The 7,839-nt window shown below is 37.4% G+C and overlaps 1 pseudogene; it reads left to right on the top strand.

The window, feature by feature from the left end:
• Nucleotides 1–916: 916 nt before the first annotated feature.
• Nucleotides 917–7,839, top strand: part of LOC123246506 — a 9,136-nt pseudogene continuing 2,213 nt past the window's right edge.

The raw sequence follows: 7,839 nt of genomic DNA, 5'->3' as shown, positions 1-7,839 counted from the left end.
CTTTTTGGCTTCCATTTCCATTTGGATCATTCTAGTTTCCAAGTTGTTGATTCTTTCTTTTCTTTTCCTTTTGATTTTTTTTTAACTTTTCAAATACTTCCAAGAATTCTTTTGGGGCTTGACATCCTTCTTCACTTCCCTCTGGGGCTTTACATGTTTCTTTTTTGCCATTATTTTCCTTTTCTGAGTTTATTTTTGATCTTCCATGTTACTGATGTAACTTTCTAGAGTTAGATTTTTTTTCTTTGTCTCTTGCTAATTTTTCTAGCTATTATTATCCCCGCTATCCTACCCCGATATCTTGTCTATCTTTTGAAGTTCTAATCTGCACCTGGAATACAAAGGGCTCTGTGCCAAGCCTGCTATTTGCTTTCTCTGAGGTTTGGGTGTGCACTTTGAGGGAGTGATGTGACTGATTTCTTGGATAGAAGCTTGCAGCTATTTTGTCCAGCTGGATTCCTCTCCTCTTGCTGTTGGTTTTCCTGTTGTCTCCTGTTCTAGGCTATTCCCTGCTCTGCCTGTTTGTTGCCTCAGGCTATTTGGTAGCCATAGGGCTGGTCCTGGTCCTGCTGGTTCCCCCAGATGCCACATTCCCAGGGATATTCTACCTTCTCACCACAATGAAACATATCCCTCTGCTTTCCTTTGGCTTAATGGGCTTTATTTATATTTTATTTTGTGTATCTGGAGGGTTAATGTGAGCTGGGCATCCCTTCCTCTGCCTTCTTAGCTCCCAGCATGCCTCTCCCACTTTAGCAAATTCTTTAACACCTTCTGTTTCTCCTTCAGTCTCTTTATGCCAAGGGTCATCTCCATTAGCGTGTTGGAGCTTGGATAAATGCAGGACATGGTATGTTTTATTCCACTAGAAGCTACAAACAATTTCTGACATACAAATTTCCTTTAACTCACTAGTATGGCCCTGGTACATTGACATGTCAAAGCATTGATCATCGAGCAATGACATCTGCTTCCTTAAGTGAAGAATTATGACAGATGGCAGAAGGGTAAAACCTGTTGTCCATCTCTCTCTGTAGTAACCATTTATAATGTAATGAAATATTGTTGGCTCAAAAACAGACAACAACATTAAACACTAGTAGCAAAGTTCCTTAAAAGCATAATTCTAGTGTGTACAAATTAAATCCCTTTTTACTTCAAGCCAGATTTGGACTTTTCTTATATGTTTTAAAACATTTTCTCTCTCTTTTCAGCTGAGAGTATTCTCTATTTCCAGGGTCCTTAAACTTTTCTTGAATGGAAAACACCCCCCCCAGTTTGAAATGTGGGGTCCACTTAAAGAAACAAAAATTCTCTGAGGGCCTATTAATGACTTCCTTGAAAAGTCATCCATGGTGCATGCCTTATGAGCATTCCTAGCCTAAGATGGGAGCATCTCTTGGAATGAAAATAAATATTCCAAGGGCCTTGTCCCTTAGGGGGATTTTTTTTGGATTGTCCATTGCCAATTATTACCAAACATTTGCTCCAAAACACAAGCAACATTTTAACTACTCCAACAGTACTGTGGTCTTATCTTGGGTTGGAAGAGTTGGCACTGAAAGGCAAGTCAGGTTCCCAGAGCTGTCCTCCAGGGAAAAATCCCTCAGGAAAACCGTGGAGCTCACAAGAATTTCCCCCAAGAGGAGGCCCTCAAGGGCCAACCTCCTCCCTCTAGTCCTTTTGTGGTCCCTAGTTATCATAATTGAAATTAAGGTAAATTAAGGCACAAAGCTCTGAGTATGATCAATTTATTGGGAAGGCTAGCAATTACCCACAAAAGGGGTCTCCCAGATCCCCTGCAATCCAAAAGACTTCTAATGAAGGCTAATAGATAATTTTATAGACAAAAGGAAGAAACTCCAAAAATTAGAAGGCAGCATTGTAAATAGGGAAAACAATATGATTGGGTGGACATCAGGAATGTGGAAAAGCAACAACCTCTCTTTCCATCCTGTCACCAGGAAACGACTGATTGAGTGAGGCCACCTGCATCCTAGATGAATGGTTAATGGTATGTAGATAGCATTTTTCTTGTAATAGTACAAGGACAAGTTATGGTGAGAGATAATAGATTTCCTCTAATTGGTTAAGGACAACATGTGGCATAAAGAACACGGGTTTCTTTAAATTAAAAGTGATTTAGAGTGTGGCTCCGTCTTTCAAGTTGCTGCTGGTGCTGCTGGTGCTGCTGTTGTTGTCACTGCTCTGCACTGCCCTTCCCGCCACTACCCGGTTCTGCATTTGGCAAGGTGGAGGACCTCAAATAGGGAGAGGAAAAAATGGCAACGGTTCAAAAAGAAGACTTACACCTGCTTCTTGAGATGTATCTTGAAGATAAAAACAACAAGCAAATTGAAGAGAAATTGAAACAATTAATAGAAGACCCAGAAAAGTGATATAGAAAAGAGCATTGATGAAATGGCAAAAGGAAATACTGAACTAAAGATTGAAATTAAAAAAGCTGAAAGAGAGTTGGAACAACCTTCATCTTACCTGGTTAAAAGGAATATTCCTACAGAGAAAATGAAGTTCACATCGGTGGAGAGCCTTGAGGATGACGATCAGTATTTAAATATCTCCTGTTCATCTCAAGTAACTACACAACTTGAATATGAACTGAAGAGAGGGCAAGCTCTTATCACCTTTGAAGATGAATATGTTGCCCAGAATGTGATAAAAAGAGGAAAACATTGTGTGACATTTGACAAAGAGGAGATGAAACTGATGGCCAAACCTGTCCCACTAAAAACAGGTTTAATTTTTCAGGTTCATTCGAAGATTTCTAAGAAAAAGATTAATGTTGCTGGAATACCTAATGAATTACCTGAAGAATAGATGAGAGACAAATTAGCACTGAGTTTCAGTAAATCCCAGAATGGGGGTGGAGAAGTAGAACACGTGGAGTATAATATAAATACCCAAACAGCGGTTATTAACATTTCTTCAAAATGGAGTTGCTGATAATATTCTCAAGCACAAGAAATATCCTCTTCATACAAATACCAGCTGCTATCAGGTTGTTGTTTCCCCACATATGGAAAAACATATCAAGAAGCTACAGGTATTTTCAGGAATTTCTAAGAGGACTGTTCTTCTTACGGGATTTAAAAATATTCAAGATGATGAAGAAAGTATAGAAGAGGACATTTTTATTCATTTTCACCTACCTATCAAAACTGACTATATACTTTCAGGGGAAAGTATGAGAATATAAGAAAATGGAAGATTTCCAATCATTCCTAAAGAAAAGACCAGAACTAAATGGGAAATTTGATGTCTAAATACAAAACTCAAGGGAACCATAAAAAGGTAAACAATAAAGGAGGGGAAAATTTTTCAAGGGTTTCAATAGGGTCAAATTGATTATATACCTATATGGAAAAATGATATCTATAACTCTTAAAAATTGCTTTCATTATTATAGTAGATAGAAGAATTATACAGAGGCAGAGGCTGTGGTATTAAGCTGTGTAAGATGATAAGTAAAAAACAAATTAGGGGGAGGAAAGGATGACATGAAGAAGAAGGAAGAGGTAAAATAGGATAAATTATATCACATAAAGAGGCAGATGGGGTGGGGGGAGAATTCTATTATAAGAAGGGGAGGAAAAGAGTGGTGACAGGTAATACTTAAACCTTATTCCTCAGTGAAATCAGTTCTAAGAGGGAAGAACAGCCAGGTTTATTGAGGAATAGAATTCTCTCTTACCCTACAGAGAAGTTGAATGAGAATAAGGAAGAGATGGGAGTGTGTGGGGAGGGGAGTATTAAAAGGGAGGAAAGATTGAGGGGCTCAATTAAAAGACCCTAAAGAGAAATAGGAAGGGAATAAGAAGGGAGGTAGTGAGAAGGAAAGTAAAATAAGGAAGGGGGAATGGGGGATTGATTAAGAGCAAAACACTGGTATGGGGGGAAATCATGAAAGGAGAAAGGGCAAGATTAAGAGAGGAAATCAAAATGATGGGGATACACAGATGATGATTATAACTCCGAATGTGAATGAGATTAACTCACCTAGAAAATGGAAGCAGATAGCAGAGTGGATTAAAAACCAAAATCCTACCATATATTAACTACAAGAAACACACATGAGGCAGGTAGACACATACAGAGTAAAGGTAAGAGGCTGGAATAGAATTTATTGGGCATCAACTGAAAAAAAGAAGGCAGGAGTTGCAGTCATATCTGACAAAGCCAAAGCAAAAATAGATCTGATTAAAAGAGATAAGGAAGGTTATTACATACTGATAAAAGGCAGTATAGACAATGAAGAAATATTAGTACTCAACATATATGCACCAAATGGTATAGCATCCATAATTTTAAAGGAGAAACTATTGGAGAGTAAGGAGGAAATAGATAGTAAAACTATACTAGTGGGAGACCTGAATCTTCCTCTATCAGATCTAGATAAATCAAATCAAAAAATAAATGAGAAAGAAGAAATGTGGATGAAATCTTAGAAAAATTAGAATCAATAGATATATCTAGAAAAGTGAATACGGATAAAAGGGAATATAACTTTTTTCAGCAGCACATGGTACATTTCCAAAGACTGACCATGTACTAGGGCATAAAAACATTACAAACAAATGCAGAAAAGCAGAAATAATAAATGCAAATTTTTCAGATCATAATGCGATAAAATTATAATTAGTATAGAGACAGGAGGTCCTAGGTTCAAACCCAGCCTCAGCCACTTCCCAGCTGTGTGACCCTGGGCAAGTCACTTGACCCCCATTGCCCACTCTTACCAATCTTCCAGCTATGAGACAATACACCGAAGTACAAGGGTTTAAAAAAATATTATAATTAGTAAACATACATGGAGAGGCAAATTAAAAATTAATTCGAAATTAAATAATCTTATTCTCTAAAACTGGTGGGCTAAAGAACAAATCATAGAAACAATTACTGATTTCATTGAAGAGAATGACAATAAGGAAATAACATATAAAAATTTATGGGATACAGCCAAACCAGTACTCAGGGGAAAATTTATATCCCTGAGTGCCTATATTAACAAAAATGAGAAAGGCATGCAACTAAAAAAACTAGAAAAAGAACAAATTAAAAACCCTCAGATAAAGACCAAATTGGAAAGCATAAAGATCAAAGGAGAAATCAATAAAATTGAAAGTAAAAGAACTAGTGAACTAATAAATAAGACTAGGAGCTGGTATTTTGAAAATACAAATAAAATAAAGTGTTGGTTAACTTAATTTAAAAAAAAAGGAAAAAGAACCAAATTAATAGTATCATGAATGAAAAGTGTGATCTTACCTCTAATGAAGAGGAAAAAATTTTATAACAAAACCTCTGACAAAGGTCTAACCTCTAAAATTTATAAGGATATAAGTCAATTGTACAAAAAAAAAAATCTAACTATTCCCCAATTGACAAATGGTCAAGGGACATGAGTAGGCAGTTTTCAGATAAAGAAATCAAAACTCTCAATAATCACATGAAAATGTTCTAAATCCCTCCTGATTAGAGAAATACAAATTAGAACAACTCTGAGGTACTACTTCACACTGAGTAGATGGGCCAATATGACAGTAAAGCAAAATAATAAATGTTGGAGGGAGGTGTGGCAAAATTGAGACACTAATGCATTGCTGGTGAGGTTGAGAATTAATCCAGCTTTGGAATTATGCCCAAAGGACTTTTAAAAATCGGATGCCCTTTGATTCAGCTATACCACTAGGTTTATATTCTAAAGAGATAATAATGAAACATGTTTGTACAAAAAATATTCATAGCCACGCTGTTCGAGGTGGCAAAAAAATTGGAAAATGAGGGGGTGTCCCTAGATTGGGGAACAGCTGAACAAATGGTGATGGAATACCACTGTGCTGTAAGGAATGGTGATCTGGAGCAGTGATGGGCAAACTTTTTAAAGAAGGGGCCAAAGGAAAGGAAATGCTCATCTGTCAGTCTGTTTCTAAGGCAACTCTTTCGAAGTTTCATTGTATTATATCCTACTCGTTGTATTCGTCAGATTAGGAATAATGTTGTGCAGCTGGATTGAACATTTCAGGGGGCTGCATCTGGCATTCAGGCAGTAGTTTGCCCATCACTGGTCTGGAGGATTTCGATATGAACTGGGAGAACCTCAATGAACTGATGCAGAGTGAAATGAGCAGAACCAGTAGAATGTTGTACACAGAAAGTAAAACATTGTGGAACAATCCAATGTAAGGGACTTTGCTACTAATAGCAATGCAGTGATCCAGGACATCCTGAAGGACTTATGAGAAAAAAATGCTATTCATATTGAGAGAAAGAACTTTGGGAGAAGAAACACAAAAGAAAAGCTTATCACTTATCACTTGTTTAAATGGATATATGATTTGGGGTTTCAGCTCAATAGTAAAAATGAATAATATGGAAATAGGTTTCAAGTGATAACATTTGTACAACACATTGTACAAATTGCTTATCAGCTCTGGGGGAGGGTAGAGAAGAGGGGAGAGAAATAAAATGAATCATGTAAAAATGGAAAAATATTTTAAAATGAATGTATCAGGGGCAGCTGGGTAGCTCAGTGGATTGAGAACCAGGCCTAGAGAAGGGAGGTCCTAGGTTCAAACCCGGCCTCAGACACTTCCCAGCTGTGTGACCCTGGGCAAGTCACTTGACCCCCATTGCCTACCCTTACCATTCTTCTACCTTGAAAGCAATCCTTGGAAAATCTCTGAATTAGATTTCTGTTTTTATTTCCATTTGCAACAACTCCATTAATTGAAGTGTTTATTAGGTGTCTACTAGGTATCAGGCATTTTTCTAAATCCTGGGCATGTAAGTACAAAGATTAAAACAATTTCTTCTCTCAAAGAAGAATAATATGGACTAGCCTAACAAAGATCCAGTGACTTCTGGATGGGAATCAAGAAAGTAAAAGTGTGAGCTGGCTGGATGTCTTTGAAGTGCAAAACCATATGGAATTCAAGCATTACCTATGGATTTTTAGTATGCTTTCATTTAATCTTGTCTATAGAGATGACAAAGGAAGTATATTCAGCTATTTTATTTCATCTATTTATTTGTTTGTTTGTTTATTTGTTTATTTATTTATTCATTTAAACCCTCACCTTCTGTCTTGGAGTCAATACTGTGTATTGGCTCCTAGACAGAAGAATGGTAAGGGTGGGCAATGGGGGTCAAGTGACTTGCCCAGGGTCACACAGCTGGGAAGTGTCTGAGGCCGGGTTTGAACCTAGGACCTCCTGTCTCTAGGCCTGACTCTCACTCCACTGAGCTACCCAGCTGCCCTCATATTCAGCTATTTTAAATGGTAACACCAAAGATTTTTTTTTTTGAAGCCTTGACAATAGAGGCATAAAAAGGAAATCTTAATCAATGTATTCAGTAACAGTTTTTCCTTGTCCGGAATATTAGCAGTTGACCTTTTATTTTTAAAAGATGTAGAGAGAATATTTTTAAAAGAACATGTAGAGAGAATATTCTTAAAATGAATCTCATATTTATGAAAACGTTTACTCATCTTTTAAAGCAGAAAAATTCAACATGTATGCACAACTCTGAGTCTGGCTGTCTCTCAGTCTCTGACTGTCTCTCCCCTTTCTCCACGTATGTGATATAGATTTCCCAATAAAATCAGCTGTATAATAAAAATTAATTAAAAGTGATTTATAAGACAGGTGAACTTTTAAAATTAATTCAGAAAGGAGGGGGCAGCTGGGTGACTCAGTGGATGGAGAGCCAGGCCTGGAGATTGGAGGTACTGGGTTCAAATCCTACCTCTGATACTTCCTAGCTGTGTGACCCTGGGCAAGTCACGTAACAAGCCCCCCCCCCCCCCCCCCCCTCGCA

This window comes from Gracilinanus agilis, chromosome 4 (genome assembly GCF_016433145.1).
Source record: "Gracilinanus agilis isolate LMUSP501 chromosome 4, AgileGrace, whole genome shotgun sequence".
Classification (NCBI taxonomy): Eukaryota; Metazoa; Chordata; class Mammalia; order Didelphimorphia; family Didelphidae; genus Gracilinanus; species Gracilinanus agilis.
The sequence above is the reverse complement of the archived record's forward strand: the minus strand, read 5'-3'. Positions and strand labels throughout refer to the sequence as shown.